This window comes from Beta vulgaris, chromosome 5 (assembly GCF_026745355.1).
Source record: "Beta vulgaris subsp. vulgaris cultivar EL10 chromosome 5, EL10.2, whole genome shotgun sequence".
NCBI lineage: Eukaryota > Viridiplantae > Streptophyta > Magnoliopsida > Caryophyllales > Amaranthaceae > Beta > Beta vulgaris.
Genome location: NC_079206.1, coordinates 15,001,200 through 15,022,007, shown reverse-complemented (window position 1 = coordinate 15,022,007; position 20,808 = coordinate 15,001,200). Strand labels below are relative to the sequence as shown.

The 20,808-nt window shown below is 35.4% G+C and overlaps 1 long non-coding RNA gene across 1 annotated transcript; it reads right to left on the bottom strand.

The window, feature by feature from the left end:
- Positions 1-11,230: 11,230 nt before the first annotated feature.
- LOC104903528 (uncharacterized) lies at positions 11,231-15,020 on the bottom strand. Its single transcript, XR_007274528.2, has 4 exons — positions 14,864-15,020; positions 14,689-14,737; positions 12,044-12,104; positions 11,231-11,340 (listed from the first exon to the last, which is right to left on the bottom strand). It is a non-coding gene; the product is annotated as an uncharacterized LOC104903528 (long non-coding RNA).
- Positions 15,021-20,808: the final 5,788 nt, after the last annotated feature.

The window sequence follows — 20,808 nt, the reverse complement described above, 5'->3', positions numbered from 1 at the left end:
GTAGTATTTGGGGATTTGGATTTCATTTTAATTGTAGTTTTTTAATTTTGGAATTTGAAAAGGAAAATGATATGCATAGCCCTTAGGGCTACATATAAGAAGGTAAAGATGGAAATAAAAAGTTGAATCAAGCATTTATTACTTCAAATGATGTGTAATTTTGTCTTGAATTTTTAAACTGTTTTTATTTTAAGAAATATATTTAATGCTTATCTATAGCCCTAAGGGCTACATATAACATTACCCATTTGAAAATCATGTATTAAAATTCTAATTTTAATTTCTCAAATTTGTTTGGAAATATGGGAATTAAATTTCAATATTTCAAATCTATTTATTGTTTGGAGTTCATGAATTTCTGAATTCTAATTTCATGTCATTGTTTGGATAATCTGATAATTACATACAACAACAAAATATTAAATTCTTAGCAAATAAAACGCATTTATTTGACATTCTAAGTTCTAACGATCCAAAATTGTCATAACAAAAGTTATCTCAACATAGATAGCAACATATAAGAGTAGTATTTGATAGAAGTAAAACAAACCACCTAAGACATATGAAAGTGAGTCAAATTACTCAACAAGGCACAAGATTACCCAATCAAGTTTCTCATCCTCGAGTAGCTCTTTCACCATAGAAACTCGTCAGGATTATCATTCATAGCAAACTTTTTTACTGTCCTCATAATCTCATTCCTAGAAATGACAAACACTTGGGAAACAACAGTGTGTATCTCTTGACAAGTGGGTTTGAAAGTGTTTTATTTTGCTTTGCAAATATTCTCTAAATGACTCGACAAAATTGTTAACCACATCAGTCACTATCTTTTTTGTGCTTGCGAGATCCCGAATCGGTAGGATCCTTGGACGAGCTTCACTGATCATTTCCTTCTTCATGGCATCCGCTGCCTCATCAGGTTGTTTTGAACCATCTCAACCGCTCTATATGCACCAAATAAAGTGCATATATCTTCCTAATTCTCTATGCACCTGTTGTGGTAAGGGACTGCATTTTTGTTCTCTTGAAAAAGAAAGTAGAAAATGATACACTTCAGCATAGACATCATTGTTATTAGTCCCAAAAATACAGATTCTGATTACAATATAAGAAAAGATGAAAGAACCATCTAAGGTCAAGCTCGAGATGAGAAAATCAAGCTCAAAGAGACAAAGTGATCTCTTCTAGCTTTACGTTTGCTGATATGCAAAGCTTTTCAACTGTAGGTTGCTGATTTGCATTCTCACGTGATTTTCAGGCTGAGTATGCCTTAGTTTATGAATTTATAAAAGCAAGCAACGATTACCAAATGAGTCTGGGCGTGTTGGGCCAGAAATTGAAATGATCAGGGATAGGGTGAGATTTGGAGATAGGTTTATAACATGGGTTAGAATTGTATTGGAATTGCTCCCATTCCACCAATTCCAAACAAGGGAATTGGGCTCATTATTTTGAAATGGTCGTTCCCAAACAGGCACTCAGTAGAGCTGATCAAATAAGTCAACAAAATTTTTTCCCAGGCTAAGGTAGAAATTTTTGGCCCGACCCGATATTTTTGGGCTTTGGGATGGATTTTGGGCAATTTGAAAATGACTTTTTAGTCTAAATTTCATCCAGTCCGATTTTACCCCGAAAAGTCTGCTATTTTTTCCCGAAATAGGGTGCTTTGGTCACAAAAATTTGCCTCGAATTTTGGTCCAGCTAGACTGACGAGCATTTTTGTAGGGATGACGCGACCCGAACTCGATTGGGCTCGACCCATGATCACCTCTAGTCTTAAGGTGGTTATATAGGAACTAAATAAGGGAAATAACTTCCTATGAGATGGGATTAAATCTCCATGTATACTAAACAACCACAAAGTCTTCTGACATATACAATTTAATGGTTTTTATGCATATGTTGATTTTTTTTGTTGGGTAATTTGTCCTTTTAGCGTACAAAGACTCATAAGAGCAAATGATGTAAAAACGAATTTGAGTCCAACTTTTGAGTATCATCTCCTAAAAACTTTAACCAACTAAGTTAGCTGACATCCTTAAGATAATTTAATGCAAAATATAAGGTGTTATCTAGTTGAACATCCTACAAAATAAAATAAAATGAGGTTGTTTGGTTGGCAATCCATGAACTTCTACTTCCTACATTATGGATGAAATTACTTGCCTAAGATGAACTAGGTAAGTACAACTTCCAATAAGCAATCGAACAATATTTGCCACTTTCGAGGAATTGAAACTTCAAACGAAAAACAATTTCTTACAAAGTACTATTTTCTACATCCAACCAACTAACACTTAATTCATTAGTTAATAACGCTAGTGGAAAAACATTAAATTGTGGTCGTCATTAAGTGGCGTATTGTTGCGGTCTTAGTCGCGACGCATCAATATGTATAGGTAAAAAACAAAAAAAATCGAAATTCTGACATTTTTAAATCAACTCTAATCACCAGAATATTGTTGCAGGAAAATTTTTCAAATGAAAATACCAAAATATATCTACAATCAATATTATATCTATAATACAAAGAACAAAAGAAGATACGAAGAAATTAAAATGAACAAACTAATAACCAAAATCCAAAAAAGCAAAGAACGGTTTTTTCACCAAGTACTCCTGTGGTATTTCAAAATTCATGAGGTACCCATGTTTTTTAAAAAATGCACCAAGTACCCTTACTTTGGGGGTAAATTATACGAAATTCCCTTAATGACTAATGGTGTCAAGTTTCCATTAGTCATTAGGGTTACTTAACCCCTCTAACCCTAACTCCAAAATCCTAACCCCAAACCCTCTAACACCTCACTCTCACCCTCAACCCTAACCCTAACCCTAACTACCCAACCACCACAACCCCCCTATGCCCTCCCCCACCCCTACCCCCTTAGCCGCCCCCACCCACCTTTCCCCCTTCCCCACCCCCCGCACAGCTACCCAAATTACAAAACGTACAACCACGACAGTAGGGATCACCTCACCACCGCAACTGCTACGTACCACGACAATCAGACGGCCACCGCAAGGCGGCAGTGGCTTCTCTTTTCCATCATTTCTTCTTCTCGGCGTCACCCCCTCCACACCTAGTTTTCTCCTTCCCCTCATTTCTTCTCATCTGCGTCCTGTCTCTGCTACGAGATGAAGCCTAAACACGATGCTGCTTCTTTTCTTGCTTGAAGGCAAACCTGAAGAATCATCCATTAATGCGACAATCTGGAGTAGTTCTGACAACAACGACGGGGGAGGGCAGATGGGGGTGATAGCGGGGTGGGGAGGGGTGTTGCAGGGTGGGGTGGGGAAGGTGTCTGCTTTGGGGGTACTAGCGGGGGAAGGTGTCTGCTGCGTGGCTATGGGGTGGGGGAGGGGAGGGAAGGTGGTTGTGGTGAGGTTAGGATTTGAAGTTAGGAGGGGGTTAGGGTTAGTGTAGGGTTAAAAGTCAGGGTTTAGTTAGTTAATTAGGGCTAATTGGAGTTTAGTTAAGGTTAGAGGAGTTAGAGGGGTTAATTAACCCTAATGACTAATGGAAACTTGACATCGTTAGTCATTAAGAGCATTTTGTGCATTTCACCTCCAAAGTAAGGGTACCTGGTGCATTTTCTACAAAGCAAGGGTACTCCATGAATTTTGAAATACCATAGGAATACCTGGTGAAAAAAACCGAACTAAGAAACTAGAATACAAAACACTGTAAAATAAAACTAAATTCCGAATGGAGGAAAAAAAATCCTAACTCTAAAAAAACCCTAAACTAAGATACAAGCTAAAAAGTAAGGAAAAAAATTCATATAAAAAATAAATAATATTGTGATTTCGTCTCAGATCTGATCAATAAATCTTCATTTTATGATTAATAAATCTGAACAAAAAAATATATATATAAATAATATTGTAAAAAATGAATTAACAATATTATTCATCGAAACTAATCTTCAAGTGATGTGTTTCATTTAAAGAAACGGATGGTGTTGATGTTTGGTGAGGACGACGACGACGTGTACCAGTTTTGTGCTTCATTCAACAAGATCGGCTCGGACTTGGTGTGGACAACGACATAGTGAGTTGGTTTGTCTGAATTAAAGAATATCAAAGGTAGTGAGTGTTTCAGACTTTTTCAGGTGGATGTCATATATACCATTTTTTTTGTTAAAAAAGGTCATATTTCTTTTATCCATTTAGTTTTTTTGATTGAAACATTTAATGCATATACCATTTTTAACTTGTTTAGAGTGACAAGTTGGAAAGAGAAAAGTTCTTAAATCATTTTTTTATAATTTTATTCAATCCATTAGATCATTAAAGTTAATTTAGTATTTTCATAGGAGGACACCATCTTGTTTTCCCCTTCCGTTATATAATAGAGATTAAAGAGCATGATATTCCTATATGCAATCCGACTTGCGTGGACCCGGTTCACACGGAAAATAGTGTGGATCAGATCCAGGCACGTGACCCGTTATATTACTTTAACATACACCACATCATTTTAACATACACTATATCTAGGGGTGTGCAAAAATATCCGATCCGAAAATCCGCCGATCCGATCCGAAATTTCGGATATCCGATCCGATTTTAAGATTTCGGATATTTCGGATCGGGTATCCGGAAAAAATTTCGGGTTTTCGGATCGGATACGGATCGGGATTTTTCAAAAATTTCAACGGACCCGATCCGAAAATCCGAAAACCCGGTACCCGATCTGAAAACCCGGTGATCCGATCCGAAAAGTTCGGATATCCGAAAATTTCGGACCGGATTCGGATCGCAATTTCCCCCGAAATTTTCGGATATCCGAATTTTCGGATCGGATCCGATCCGATATCTGACATTGAACACCCCTAACTATATCATTATAACATACACTATATCACTTTAACACACCCTATATTACTTTAACATACATTATATCACTTTTAACATACACTATATTACTTTAACATACACTATATCACTTTAACACACACTATATCACTTTAACACACACTATATCATTATAACATACATTATATCACTGTAACATACACTATATCATTTTAATATACATTATATCATTTTAACATACACTATATCATTTTAATATACACTATATCATTTTAACATACACTATATCATTTTAACATACACTATATCATATCAATATACACTATCATAAACTCACGTGATATGGATCGGGTGCACACTAATTAGTGTGCACCGGGTTCATATTAGTTTTTTTATCCTATATGTGGCAATTGACATAAAATTAAGGAAATATTTATTTTAAAGATTTGTTAATGTGACACCTTCTGAAATTGATTACTACCTATAATTGATCACAATTAAATTTGATTAACAATGAGATGGTAGTTGCTAGTTACTAGTATCTATACTAATATATTAAAAGGCGTTCCTAAGAACGTATACGTGCCACGTGTCACCCTCCCTCGTCCAATAACATTCTATCCACGTCTTTCTCATATAAAAAAATAAGAAGAATTGTTTACGTAAAGATTCGAACCCACAACCTCAAGTATGAAAGTAAGAAATCCAACCATTAATCCACCATACCATTATTGATTTTGTAATCAAAATTAATGATGACATATGAATGGAAAACGTTTGAAATACATATAATGAATAAGATAACTTTTTTAAATGAGTATGAGAATACTTATTTAACTACTAATAAATTGTAGCAAAGAAAAAATTCGGGGCATCGCCCGGGCCTAAACACTAGTTACCTTTCATTGTTTGGTTTAAAACTCTAAAGTGAGATGGAGCTAATAAAGAAAGGTTTCAAACTAGTGTTACATAGGGCACAAATGGAATTAGACTAGATTCGGGTAGGGATTTCAGGCCCAAGTCCCCACGGCAATCAAAGATGGGCTGAAAGAAAAGCTTGACAACCTGACCAAATAAGAACGACATAAAAGTGGGCTTAGAAGGGTAAGCAGTCTAGGTTGAGCCGCACTTTTGGGTTGGCAAACAATTTCAATCGGGCTTTATCCCAATAAAAGAGAAATCGGATGATGATTTAACGGCTAAAATGGCAGCCACTATAACAATAAAAATATAAGCCTTTATTTTTTTTTTATTTTTTTTTTAGCCGGAAAGAAAACTAGGGAGGTACCCAAGGAACGGGCCACCCTAAAGCATCCTTACGGATGATTTGGAAAAAAGAAATATCCAAAGACGAAAAATGATAACACAGATTAGCGGTTGAATGCCCATAATGGGCCATCCAATCAGCAGCAAAGTTAGCTTCTCTAAAGATGTGCGGGATGATGACGGAATCAAACTTTTGTAAATCTAACTCAGCGTCCTGGATCAAAGAATAAATAGACCATGAAATTTTCCAATCTTTTTATGGCTTGAATAACCGAAAGATTATTCCTTTCAATAACCAGATTTTTGACTCCCAAAAAAAGAGCACCTCGGATACCTTCTCTTAACCCCCAAGCTTCCGCAACCAAAATAGAGAGGTTAGGCGCAATAGAACTAGCACCACACAACAGAACCTTACCTTCCTCATCTCTTAAAACGAACCCATAAGCTGCAGCACCATCCTTAAGAACTGACCCATCAAAATTGAGCTTAACATACGGAGCCTGAGGAGGAGTCCAGGTAATGCCTGTCCTTAGAACTAGGCCTGCTAACCAAGGGGGGCTTAACATAGAAAATGTAAGCCTTTATATTTATAGACCAATTTTGACCATTGATTTAGTTGAACTCCTAAAACATAGAAAAATGAAAAAAAAGGATAGTTTCAATATAAAAAAACAAAAACAAACTCTTGTTCAATGTCATTTACATCTTCCTTTTGGAGTATTGTTCATTTCTTTCTATAGATATTTTGTTATCTTATCATTAACAAATTTTACTATATAAACTTATTAATGTGTAAATTCTAATTGTAATTTATAGTCAACTCAATGAATAGTGCGGATATGAGATTAAAAATGAATGCTTCAAATCATACAAGTTAAGGAGGTTATAATTTTGTGAAAGTATTGTGTCAGACCGTCTGACACAATACATTTGGTCGGACGACCACTCCTCTCTCTCTGCTCATCACTTCCACCTTTCCTACCTCTCTCTAACTATTCTGATTTCTCATCATCAACCTTTATTTTCTCTCTCCTCTCCTTCTTCCATTCCAGCAAAAACTCTTGTTTTTATTAATGCTTGGGTTGTTCAGAGAGACCCTAAATTTGGGATGAACCGGAAGAGTTTCGTCCAGAGTGGTTCATGAATTCATCGATGGAGTTCAAGCAGCAAGACTTAGAGTTGATTCTGTTTGGTGGCGGTAGAAGGATTCATCCTGGAATGTTATTTGCGACGGTGAGTAACCTGAGGCAATTGACATGTGTGAAAGCACTGGTGTTACTGTACACATGAAAAATCCTCTTCTTGCTGTTGCTACTTCACACCTTTAATTAATCATTAGAAAATCTTATATTACATCATTACATGTAGCAATTGAGTTAAATCAGTTTGGAACATTGGAAACTTGAGGCGGATTGATTTTGCAGTACAGTTGCGAGGGGTTTTTTTAAGATGATTTATGTGAAAGCCTTTTTTCAGAAATATTTAAAGGTAAGTTACTTTCATTTAGAGGTAAGTTACTTTCATTTAGAGTAAATTTAAAACCAACTGAACAAAAATTGAAACCAACTGAAAAAAAATTTGAAACCAACTGAATTTTTTTTTGAAACTAACTGAAAAAAAATTGAAACCAACTGAAAGTCGTCCGACCAAAGATTATGGTCGGACGGTCTGACACAATATCTTCTCTATAATTTTATCGTAATTATTGTAAAATTGTTGAGCAAAAGCTTTAAGGCAATTTAAATTACAACTTTTTTTTTTTGATAAAATCGAATTTTGTTATTGCATCCTCTTTTAACTTTTATATATAGAGTTGATCTTGTAAGAGATTGCTTAGATTTTATTTGAAGAAATTAGACAACGACCTAAACTCAAAATTAAAACAAAATGGAACACCTCTTTAAATATAGAGAACATATTTAAATGTTTAATCTATTTAATGCCAGTTTACTCTATTTAGTGATCAGATTAGTTCATTCAGTTTTCACATTCTTTAATCCATTTAGTGAATAGTTTAATCCATCCGATAAGACAATCCGGTTATTTTGTAAATTGTTTGATGTAGTTCAAGATTCAAAGGGAAACAAAAAAAAGGGGAAGATAATAGACGATTAGGTCGAGATGCGAGATCTCTAAGAACAATGACAGGTTTAAAGTAAGATGATATAATTAGAACATGTTAGAAAAATGTATGTTTGAATTTGTCTAATTTTAAATTAAAATTAAAATGCCTATTCTAATAATTTTTACTGGGAATAATGATATAATCTACTGTTTTCTGGATTTTATTTAAGTGAAAGTTCAATGCTTTAAATCTCAGCCTCTCAGACTATCCAATGAAAACCTATATCCTTAATCATCAATCTGTTAAAGACCATATATAAGAAGTTGATAATTTAGCAGTGAAAATTAAAATTAATTCAGCAACATCTTACAGCTAATTTTTTTTATTATATTAATAAAAAGCATATGATGCAACAAAACGCAAGTATAGATAGTATAGTGCAAACAAAAATTATTAAAAAATACGGTCTAATTTTAATATAAAAGTAGACTTAGTCACTAAATGGATCAAACTAGTCACCAAATGAAATAACCTAGTCATTATTGGGTTAATTCTCTTTTTAATATTGACTTACTATTGTTTAATTCTAATTTAAAAGTAGACGGTCTCTTACAAGGCAAACTCTAGTGCAAACTTTAGTTCCGAAAATGATTTAGCCATTTATTTTCCAGGATTTTATATATGCATTTTTTACTATTCATATACTTTATGTGTATTTTTTCTCCTTCCTAATTGGAATCTTGGATAATCTTCTAAACTCTTCTCGGTATATAAAAAAGGTCTTGGTTTCTTCGTTTCAACAAGTACTTTATTACTTCTCCTGTTTCTTTTTAATTGCTACATTTATATTTTGGGAAAGCAAACTATCAACTTTGATGGGTTATTTGATTTTTTTTTTTGTAAGACAAATTTATAGTCATGTGTGATCTTGTTAGACTCGTCTCAACGTGTAGATGCATAAAATCAATTTTTTATATTTTTTGCTGTAAAAAAATTATAGTTTTTAATTAAAAGGAACAAGAGATAATAAAGGTTAAAAAAACGTTTTGGAAACCGTGCCCAAACAATGTAAGAATTAAAAAGAAATAGAGGGAGTAATATTTAATCATTACAATCTTTGCTAATATGTAATGAAAGAAATTTAATTTCAAAGAAATGCATTGACAAATACGCACAGTCAAAGTAGGAAGAACAAAAAAAATACAGAGCGAAAATTTGATTATGGATTAATATTAAGTTCAAAAATGAATAATTACAAACTTCAAAACGAATATAACAAGGTTACACCAGATATATTATTTTTCACTATTAATAAGAAAAAAATATGATCAAAATTAATGAACTTTAACTTCAACTACTTTTTTAGGACAAATGAACATTAATTTTAAAAAACCAGATGAGTAAAATAAGATCATGTTTCGTCCAATTTATTTTAACTTATTTAAAATCTTATAAGATAAGATAAGATCAAATAAAATCAGATAATATAAGATGTTCTATTCAACTTATTATCTTCACTCATTTCAGAATAAGATAAGATAAGATAAAATACGATTTTTTCACCAAATACCCCCGACAAATTAAAAAATTCACCATATACCCTCAATGTTTTAGAAATGCACCATATACCCATGAATTTCGAAAACTGTGCACCATATACCATTTCCTAACTGATGTTAACTCACCATTAGCTTTACTTACGATTTTGCCATTATTAACCCTAAATTCTAATTCTAATCTAATCCTAACCCTAATCTAACCCTTACTCTTACCCTAATCTTAAGCCTAAACCCTTACCCTTACCCTTACCCTTACCCTTACCCCCAAACCCTAACCCACCCAACCCACCACCCCTCCACCCCAGGCATAACCCCCACCCCACCCCACCCCCTCCACTGCCACATCCCCCTCCCATCCATCGCCGCATCCCCCTCCCTCTCTCCTCCGCTGCAACACCCCCCCATTTCCCCCTCTTCGTTCACCGTCGCATCTGCCGCCACACTAGATCGAATTTTCGCGCAGAGGGTGGGGGAATCGACAGTGAACGAAGAGGGGGTGGGTCAGATTTTCGCGCAGGGGGTGGGGGAGGCCGGCGGTGAACGAAGAGGTGGTGGGGGAATCGACAGTGAAGGAAGAGGAATGGGGGAATCGACGGTGAACAAACGCACAGGCCGGGGCGGGGAGGTGACAGTGAACGAATGCACAGGGGTGGGGGACACCGACAGTGAATGGACGCGCAGGGGGTGGGGGGAGGCCGGCGGTGAACGGACGCGCAACGACGGTGGGGAAGGGGAAGGGGTAACACTACAAGAATAACTCTCATCAACGACGGGAAATCCTGTTGCTAATGAATAGTTTCTCGTCGCAAAAGCCTTTTACGACGAGATTTCCGTACCGTCGTCTGCGGTCGCAAAAGGCTCCGTCGCAAAAAACATTACGACCAGTTTGGATGAGCCGTCGTCATTGATATTTTACGACGAGGTGAAAAACTCGTCGCAAAAAGTCTGTATCTACGACGAGATTACCCGTCGCAATTGAATTTTTGAAAATTCAAGTGATTCTTTTAACGACCAAATTTTCTCGTCGTAAATCTCTTTTTTGAAAGTCATTGTTTACCTAACTACGACTAATTTCCGGTCGCAATTTTACTCTTGGAACTATTTCATTACACCACTGACGACCATATTTCTTGTCGCAATTCTTTTTCATGCATTTCTTACAACACATTTTACAACCATAATTCTTGTCGGTGTTCTTTTATTAAATGATTTTTATAGCACCTTTTTACGAACGCATTTGTTTCGTTTTTTACCGGACCAAATTGTTACATTTTGCGACCATTCTTGCTTTGCATTCACTATATTAAACCATATACCGCTCACTCCGAATATCGTGATAAAACATAATTCATAAGTACATAGATGTCCAAACACAAGTACCAATAACAAAAGTATCTACAATCTTAGCCAACAGTTCAATACGATAAAAAAGTCTAGAGAATATGTCAAAAGTTTCACCAGCTAAAAAAAACCATAATTATTGTAGTTCTTCCACGTTGTAGAAAATGTCATAACCCGCAATGTTAGTCCATATCATTCCAACTCAAGCTTCACGTAAGGATCTCCTCCACATGCCATTGCTACGATTAGTTTTGCCCAATCACGAGTCGCCTCGCTGCTAATCCCCTAAAACAACAGGTAACAAATTATAAATTACAATGTATAAATTTTTAACACATAACAAACAAAGTAGAAGTATAACTAACAATGAGAAAAAAAATTAGTGTAAACTATGAAAATGAAGATCTAGAGGCCTTCTCCAACTAAATAAAGTAGCATGAGCCCTTTTTCAAAGACTTCGAATAATGCTAAATTCCTCCATATTTTATTCCTCCATATTCAGCAACTGATTCAGAGCATGCAACAAGTTGTGGGTTATCCACCTCTACCGAGGGTGAAACTTTTGTATAGCAAGCATGTAGAACCTGGAGGAATTTAGCAATATCAAGATCAAAGCATTATCAACCCATAACTACAGCTCACAGAGACAAATGACCATGTTCAAGTTTTATCCAGCCACAATAAAGTGAGTATACTTTAACCTTTACATACAAGTATGGTGATAATACATATACATTGGATTTGTAAGTACCCAGAGGTAGGGAAGAAGGTTTATCACAAAAAAAGTAGATTAATATACCTTGGCCTGAAAGCTTCTTCAGATTTTTAAAGAGTGTATGTTTTCTTCTTCTCATCAATAGAAGCAATCATTCTGACAACGAGAGGGGAATGGGAATGGGAATGGGAATGGATGAGCTTAGATTTAGAAGATGATGGTTTATGGGAATGGGAATGAAGGAGCTTAGTTAATTGAAGAAGAAAGACAAACCTGGAAATCGTCTGTTATCCTTCGTCTTCAAGCGAACTTGTTCATCCTTCTCTCTGATTTGCTGCTATATTAAAATGAAGTAAATTAGTCACCAACAAGCTGATATTAAAACCCAACAAGTCACAAGTCTTCCATGAGACATTGGTTGCTACGTGATCCGGATGACTGGTATATATATCATACATGTACTAACTCTGGTATACATCAGGCTTGCTTCCCTCCCCCCCTCTGGAAGTTGGAGCCTTTCCTTCTCTTCTTTTGTACTAGAATTTAATGGTGGGGGGAGGGGGGGAAGAATTCTGTAAGAGGTCTGCTTAGATAAAAAAAAAGGTCATTCAATCCATAAAATGCTCCAATAACTCAAGGCTCTCATGTAGTTTGTCTACATCCATATAGTTTGTCCCCAACAACTCATCGTCCTTTCTCATTTTGAAACCTTAATGCATAGAAATCCTTACTGAATGCACCCTTGTTTGTATGCATAATAAGCCCCATGACAGTTTTTACGTATGACAAAGAGCTCTTTGCAATTATTAGATTAGTATTGCACTATCATAAATCTTTCTCATAATAGCAACTATACCTATTTCGCTAACCCTCCTGCAATCTATGAATCCATAACAAGCGAACCGATACATGATTCATCGTACAATGGCATACTTTTTGACTAATTGAACTGCAAGAAACCACATTTTCCAGAAGTAGGAAGCAAAGATTGTATTGGATACCTTAAATGATAAATTAACCAATATCATGTTATAATAAAGAGAGACAATTGCAGTTATATAAATAAAAAATAATGGATTCATATCTGTTCTTCAACTAATCTTAGTCATAAACCAAGAAAGGAACGTATAGCATAGATATGTGATGTAAGTCCCACGTCGGTTAGAGATCAAAAGAAACTTATGTCAGGTAGATTTATTCATAATAAGTGCATTATTGCTGATAATTCCACATGTCTTATAAGCTATGTAAATATGAGACTTTTGGTGTAGTCATTGTAGTTGTAATCTGGAAAACTATTTAGCAGTGATTTTCTGATCTTTGATTAACATGGATTAAGGACATTAGCTCTTAGAATTTCAGTTTTAGACTATAATTTTATAGGTTCCTGATGAAAGAACGTAGGTGAAGCTATGATTTTGTAACATGAACTCCTTTTATTATCTAACACATCAGGTCTAGCATCCTCAGTAGCATGACTCCTTTTATTATATGAGTGCAGTTGTGTACTTGGTAGCATGAGTAGCATGACTCCTTTTATTATATCAGTTACTTGACAAAACGGGCTTGAAATTTGTAGATATATCTGGATATAAACTAACCTTTCCCGCAACCCCTGCACACAACCCCCCCCCCCTCCTACAGCCCTGCACACCCCTCCTACAGCCCTGCACACCCCTCCTACAACCCCTGCACACCCACCCCCTCCTACAGCCCCTGCACACACACCCTCTCTACAGCCCCTGCACACCCCCCCTCCTACAGCCCCTGCACTAGAAAAGAGACACAACACAAATGGAAATATTATATAGTAGCTTTTGTAAACACCTTCCCTTTTAAAATATCCCTGCACTTAGGTTCCATCATTAAAGAATCTTGTAACAAAAATTAAAATGATGTTGCTATACGCATTGCTCTTGGAGAAATTAAAATAATTGCAGATCCTAAGAAAGCTCTAACAAAGGCTGGCGTGAATGTGGCTTCCTTGAAAGATTTTGCTTCTAGGAAATTAGAAGGTTCCAAGAGAAGCAACCATGTCATACTAGTCAAGAATTTGCCTTTCAGTTCAAGCGAAGGTGAACTCTCTAAAATTTTAGGCAGATTTGGGAGTCTTGACAAAGTTATTTTTTCTCCAACAAGAACATTGGCGTTGGTATGTCATTCTTACGTTAATTCTATTTAAGCCCAACATCAAATGATGTGTTGTATGCTTGTATCTTTATCCCTTATCAGTTGCTTGAGGTGACCACCTTTTTCTTTGGGGGAGGGAGTAGAGGGAGATGAGACATGAACTTGCAGAGAAGCATACAGTTTCACGAACTGAAAGGAAAATAATTTCAGAGTTCAGACTCGGATTGCCTTTATTTATAAGTTTAACTTTCTTTTGCATGTATTAGCGTATGCCTGTTTTAAATTTAGATTATAAATGTCATTTACTGTATCATTAACAATGAAGGAGCAATATCTTGTAATTCTTCATCAAAATTTGTAACAGAAGAAGAGTAAAACAGAAGCTTGGAAATGATTTAACAGAAGAATCTTGATAATCTGTTAAAAGGTAATCAGCAGATTTAACAGAAGCTGCTGATTACTCTTGATGATTTAACAAATTCATCAAAATCGGTAACAGAAGAAGAGTAAATGATTTAATAGATTATCATCTTGCGTTATATTAATCATACTCACATTCTAATAAAATCAAAGCAAACTAACATAATACCAGCCAAATTCGACAATTGTTCTTCCAGTTTAAGATTTAACATTATGATTTAACATTATGTTCGTTTAATGAAATTCTAAAAAAACCAAACAAACATAATACCAGCCAAATTCCAATAAAATCTTAAGCGAACATAATACCAGCCAAGATTATGAAAATATTAAATCAAAATTATGCCTTGAAACTGGAAGAATAATACCTAATTTCCCTGAAACAGATGCCCTGAATCTAGTCCAAGAAACCTCACTCTTCTCGCCAATGGGAGGAATCCAGTTCGAGCACAACAAAAACATGAAGACCGTCAATTTAGGCGAACAAAAACAAAAGATAACATCTGATTTTGGCTTTATAGCATGAAGGATGGAGAAACTTACCAGATAATCTGAACAAACGATCTCCAATTGGAGGAATTCGGATGAACATAGGAGTTTGCGAGTGAAGAAGCTCAGAAGGAACCGCAATGGAACAGCTTAGGGTTTTTTTAATTTTTTGGGATGAACAATCTAATGATATTTTTTTAATTTAATAGTCTTTTGCAACTGTGAGTTTCGTTGTACTTAGTAATTTTATGGACGTTAAAAAAATTAAGAAACCGGGAAAGCTCCCGCTCAAGTTTTTTCGCTCAAGTTCATACTTTTTGACCAGATTTTAACGTCTACCACAAATTTAAGACTCGTTGCAAAATAACCTTAATATCTACGACGGCTTTCAAAACTCGACGTAATTGGTACCTTTTTACGACCGGATTTCCGCACGGTCGTTAAGGTTGGTCGCAATTGATATTCATTCTTGTAGTGTAAGGGTTGGGGTGGGGAGGAGGGGGAGGGGTGGGGCTACCAAGGAGTTAGGTTCAGGGTAAAGGGAAGGGTTTAGGGGTAAGATTAGAGTAAGGGTTAGGATTAGTTTAGGGTTAGGGTTAGAGTTAGGTGTAATACTCCGTATTTTTAGTAAGTTATTAGTTATATTTTTAAAAAGGTTTTATATACTAAAAAGACTTTTATTAATTATTAAGGTTTTAAATAGGCTTTTATATTAAATTATGGGGTTTTCAAATAAATTCTAGCCCAAATTATATACTGGGCCTAAATTTACAGCTTGTAATCCAAGTAGTTAGAAGATATTTTTAAAAAGAAATTTCAAAAAGGATTTACAAAAGATTTATATAAAAAGAAAAAGAAATTTTTTTTTTTTGTAAACTTTCGCAGCTAACGCAGGAAGCTATCAAAAGTGAGTTACTTTTGTTGTTTTATCTTTTGGTTAATTGTTAATTGGTTTTTTTATTTTTGGTTAATTAGCATCTAGACTATTTATCTTGTGGAATATTCCTCTATTCTAGCTATATTATCATAAAAGATAGTTTATCCTACCTAAAGTAATTATCTTTTCTCAAAAATCTATCTTTTGGTTCCTATTCCTATTCTTATCCTATTTACCCAACTAGTATAAATAGGGGTCTCCACCCACCATATTCTTCACACCAAATTTGAGGAATAAATCTCTTTTCTCAAGTTTAAACTCTCTCTCCCTCTTAGCCTACCTTCTCTATTTTCTCCCTAGTAGTTATTATTAATCAAGGTGCGTGTATATGTAGATTTTTAAATATTATTCCGCCTATATAGTATCATGTGTATAGGGTTATTGTTTGCATTGAAAGTTATGTTTCGTGAGTTATTTACAATTTGGTTGAAGGTTGATAAACGGTCGAAATTAGATTGGTATTGTAATACATGTTTATTGGATAATACTAATATTTACTAACTATACATATGCCGACTTTATTTCGTCCACCATGCATGCTGCGGTGTTAGGGTCATTCACTAGCATGGTCTTGTTGATAAACTTACCATAGGTGTTGATATATTAGTTGATCCACTAATGAATTGTCTTATATATTGTTGTTTACTGCTTGGTATCTTTTGGTTTCCACTAAACGTTAGAATCACTAGGTTGTTATAGTAATGATTGACTTTGCTAAATGAAGAGATAAGTTTTCATTACTAAATTCACTAAGTTATATTACTGTCATGTATCCTTATGTATGAAGTTGCAAGGGTATTATTTGTGTTAACTTCTATTACGATTAAGTTTATAAGTATTATTATTATTTATAAAGAAAGATTATTTTCAAGGATTATTTGATATAAGCAAGTTATTAATATTATGTCTTTTAAGTGGCAAAAGTTTATATAAGAATTACTATTCTTATAAAGGAGGATTATTTCCGAAAGATTTTTTAGTTATATGATCTTTTATGATCACATTTATAAAGAGGCCACGGCTTGTTATTTACTAACAAGAACGGTAGCTATTATATTATTTACCCATGTACTTTTGTATAAGTCATGTGGACAAGGTAGTTCCCCTCGTAATAGACTCATAAGGAATACTAAACTTGGGGGGTGTGCACACTTTAGGAAAGGTACTAGGCAAGGAAAAGGAGTTTTATTAAAGTTATATACTTATATTATACAAGTATCCAAGGAATTTATACAAGTTATTTCAAGTATCAAGGAAGGTTTATATGAGTATTTTGAATGTTTTAAAGTAGTATTTAAATTTCCATATACATGTACTCAGTATTTTTACTGACACGCATTTTGTTTTGTTTGTTTTATGGCTTTGTCCCTGTGATGATCCTTTTGGTGAGCAGATTTTTCAGGTTGATTGATGCATACTACATATGGGGAGCTAGTGAGGAGTACTACATAGCTTAGTTTAGTAGTCATTATTTTTACATTTCCCTTTGTCTTAGTTGAAACAATAAATTTTTATTTATCAATAAAGAGAAGTTATTTTATTAATTCCGCTGCATTGTTAATTTAGTAGTTAGTAGTTTTAGCCTTTAACGTTATCACGTGGCGGTAATACTCTCAAGTTTCTCAAGTGTTTTATTAAATATATTTTTATAAAGAGAGAAATTTGGGGTGTTACAAAGTGGTATCAAGAGCCTTTAGGTTTATTAATGAGAGTTGGGTAGATTTAGGAAGGGCATATAAGTTAGAGTTTCGCATTTTAGTGCATAAATTTTTTGCATTTTATTTGCATAAATATATTATTGCATTTTATTTGCAAAATAAAGTTATATTTCCAAATATAAATATTTTCCAATTTATTTATTTTGAAGAAAGGAATAAGTGTGTGGCTTTATTTTTCTGAGGAAAGTTCTGGCTAAGGAAAGACTTGGTACTTAAGTTGGCCGCTTGTGCCGCACCTCTGTTTCCGGGGAACTCCCTCGATTAATTTTTCCATACACGAAAAACCTAGTATTCGAAATAAAAACTTTATTATATATTCTTAAATTTTTCGAAATACAAATAGTTTGAAATTTTTCTTTGTTTCCTTATTTACAATCAGATTATTTTCTTGATAATTGTATGACATTATGTCTAGCAAATATGAAAATATTATTAATTTTCATAAGGAAGGAGATTTTTTTAGTAGCTTAATAATTAGTAGTTCTGTAATTAGACTACTACTCCTTTAAATATGTTAGCATTCCTTTTCAAGGATTAATAAATAAAATTCTAGTTTTGTTTTTTTATGCTATGTGCAATTTGTCAATCATATTATGAATCATGATTGTTGTATGAATTACAAATTTAGTAGGATAACTTAATAAGTAGTTTGTTTTTCCCAGGAAGAAATGGCCAGTAGACCCGGAAGTAGATCCAAAACTCGAGCAACTCTTAAGGAGTTGACCTCTCTGACCAAGAATTTGGCTAAGGCTATGACTTCTCAACTGAACCGTCAACAAGAGCCTGACCTAGCTGGCGAGGTGTTTAAGAAAGTAGCCTCTAGGAATCCACCTGTCTATGATGGAAAAGAGGACCCAGCCAGTCTTGAGAACTGGATTAGAGAGTTTGATAAACTGTTTACTGCTGTTAGGTGTGATGATGAGTTGAAAATCAACAATGCTACATACTATTAAGAGAGGAAGCTGATTTATGGTGGTCCCAAAGGAAGGAGTCTTTAGCGACTCAAGAGGATTTTGGGTGGAGCAATTTAAGGAAGCTTGAGAACCAAGTTTTACCCACCTCACTTAAGGAAAAAGAAGTGCTAGAGTTTACCAACCTGAGGATGGGGACCATGACTGTCAATGATATACTACTAAGTTATAGAGTTAATGAGGTTTGCACCTGAAATGGTTCCAACTGAAGTTTTGAAGGCTCAAGATTTGAGCAAGGGTTGACCTTGTCCATTCAAGGGAAATTGGGAGGGGCTAACTTTAATAGCCTTGAGAAGTGTATGGGAGAGCTGCCCATCTATTCGGGATCAAGGAAGAGAGCTAGAAGTGAATCCTGGAGATAAAAGGAAGGGTCTAGTAATGGGTTTCAAGGTGGAGATAAGCGTCAAAAGACAATGGGGATTCAAGCAAGGAAAGGATGATAAAAGTAATGGGAATAACAACAATCGTAGTCAATCTGAAAATGGAAAGTCCAAGAGAGTCTACTACTGCAAAAGATGTCCAAGAAACCACCCAGGAAGGGACTGTGAAGGAAATCTGGTAACTTGTAGGATCTGTAGCAAGTTAGGCCATAGAGAATATGAGTGCTTCCAGAAAGACTCAACATCAGCAAATCCTAAGCCAACCAAGAATCAGGGAGGTAATGGGAACAAAGGACTCCAACAGCAATCAGTGACCCATAATCGTGTTCCTCCTAAGAATGGGAACGGAGGAGACAATCAGGCTAAGACAAAAATCAAGGTCGAGTGTTTGTCATGAGCAATCGTGAGGCTGAAACGACTGCGGCGTAGTGACTGGTACTTTCTTCATCTCTTCTATTCCAGTTAAGATTTTATTTGATTCAGGAGCTTCTCACTCTTTTATTTCAAAACCTTAGTGGAGAAACTTAAGTTGGGAAAACCCGAACTTATAAGCATGGATATAGTCATACCTTCTGGAGATGTCATTAACGTTTCTAAGCTATATAGAGATGTCTTAGTGACTATAGCAGGGGTAGAATTTCCTTCAGACTTAATTGAATTTGAGTTAGATGACCTAGATGTTTATGGGAATGGATTGGTTGGGAAGATTCAAAGCCCAAATAGACTGCAGAGCCCAAAAAGTGACGTTGAAAGGCCCAAAAGGAGTCAAAGTAACCTATAGAAAAATCAGTCAGAAGCCCAGTCCAAGAATGATTTCTGCTATGCAACTCAAGAACTGTATAAGAAAGGGGTATCCATTGTACTTGTGTAGTATACAAAAGTTGGGAGTAGAAGGAGAAAAGATGGAGAATATTCCTGTAGTTAATGAATTTCTGGATGTCTTTCCAGAAGAAATCCCTGGAATGCCTCCAATAAGGGAGGTGGAGTTCACCATAGACCTAATGCCTGGAACTGGCCCAATATCTAAAGCACCATATCGTATGGCTCCAGCTGAAATGAATGAGCTTAAGACCCAATTAGAAGAGTTATTAGAGAAGGGATACGTAAGGCCTAGTGTATCCCCATGGGGTGCGCCTGTCTTGTTTGTAAAGAAGAAGGATGGTAGTCTAAGGTTGTGCATCGACTACCGTGAGTTGAACCAAGTGACCATCAAGAATAAGTATCCTCTCCCAAGGATCGATGATTGTTTGACCAACTGAAAGGAGCTGGAATTTTCTCTAAGATTGACTTAAGGTCAGGGTATCATCAGTTAAGAATTGCTGATAAGGACATTGCTAAGACCGCTTTTAGGACGCGTTATGGCCATTATGAGTTTACAGTAATGCCTTTTGGATTGACTAATGCGCCAGCAGTATTTATGGATCTCATGCATAGAATTTTTAAGCCATACTTAGACCAATTTGTGGTAGTATTTATAGATGATATATTGGTTTACTCTAAGAATAAAGAAGAGCATGAGAAACACCTCCGAATAATTTTGTCAACCCTCCAACAGAAGCAATTGTATGCAAAGTTTTCGAAGTGTGAGTTTTGGTTGGAAAAAGTGGCATTTTAGGCCACGTCATTTTAAGGAGGGTGTTGCCGTTGATCCAGCAAAGATTGAAGCCGTTAGTGAATGGCCTACTCCAAAGAATGTGACTGATATAAGAAGTTTTCTAGGTCTGGCAGGTTATTACAGACGTTTTGTTAAGGATTTCTCAAAAATAGCCCGACCAATGACCAACCTTATGAAGAAGAGTCCAAGTTTATTTGGAGCCCAGAATGTGAGAAAGCCTTCACCATCCTAAAGGAAAGACTAACCCAGCCCCTGTGTTATCCTTGCCTGATGGGAGTGATACTTATGAAGTATATAGTGATGCATCTAAACATGGTCTAGGTGTGTTTTAATGCAAAATAGAAGAGTCATTGCTTATGCATCAAGGCAACTGAAGCC